The following is an 807-nucleotide window of genomic DNA, read 5'->3' as shown; positions in this document are numbered from 1 at the left end:
GCGAAAAACATTTTAAAAGTTCAAAATTTTGTGTTTAAGAAATTGTTACAACCAGCTGTCAGTAATAATTTTTTTTTCTGGTGAGTATTTAAATAAGATGATTTTTAATTGAAATAATGGTTTCAAACAGATTCTTAGTGTTCTTTCACATTTAAATCCCAAGAATTTTTTGTTTAAAAAGTTATTTTAATTATTCCGGTCATAAAGTTTAGGCTAGAACTACTACGAAATAAACGAAGATTTTTACTTCATCATCCTCCAATAAACCGAATAGTTCAAGGATAATTTCAACTGGAAATTATTTCGTGAAAAACGTTAAAGAAATCCTTAATCAGAAAACAGCGACCTTTTCTATCTTTCTTATATTCGAAAATTGTGCAAGATAGCGTTTGATTTTTCTGGCTCACTGATGTAATCTAGTACTAGGTGTTACTAGGGAATATAAGATTAATAAAAACTCATCATAAAAAAAGTCGTAAGTTTGAATGTGTGTAAAGAGGAGTGGCACATGAATTTGTAATTAAACATCTTTAAAAAACTGACATTATTTATAAGAACACATTATTTTAAAAAAGAGAATAAAAGAGGTAGAAGCCTAAAATTACATAAAATGTATGGCTTTGTTTAATAGCAAGTAATAAAATAATAATGTTAATTTACATGTATTTTTTTAACGGATTGGAATGGATAGTCCAAAAATCAATATTAATCTTGCCATTGGCTATTTTAGTTAATACATTTATAAACAGATGGCAGCATCAAACAAAAATCAGGATTTAACTATATATAAGAATATGTGCGAAGATA

This window comes from Parasteatoda tepidariorum, chromosome 4 (assembly GCF_043381705.1).
Source record: "Parasteatoda tepidariorum isolate YZ-2023 chromosome 4, CAS_Ptep_4.0, whole genome shotgun sequence".
Taxonomy (NCBI): Eukaryota; Metazoa; Arthropoda; class Arachnida; order Araneae; family Theridiidae; genus Parasteatoda; species Parasteatoda tepidariorum.
Note: the sequence above shows the minus strand (reverse complement) of the source record.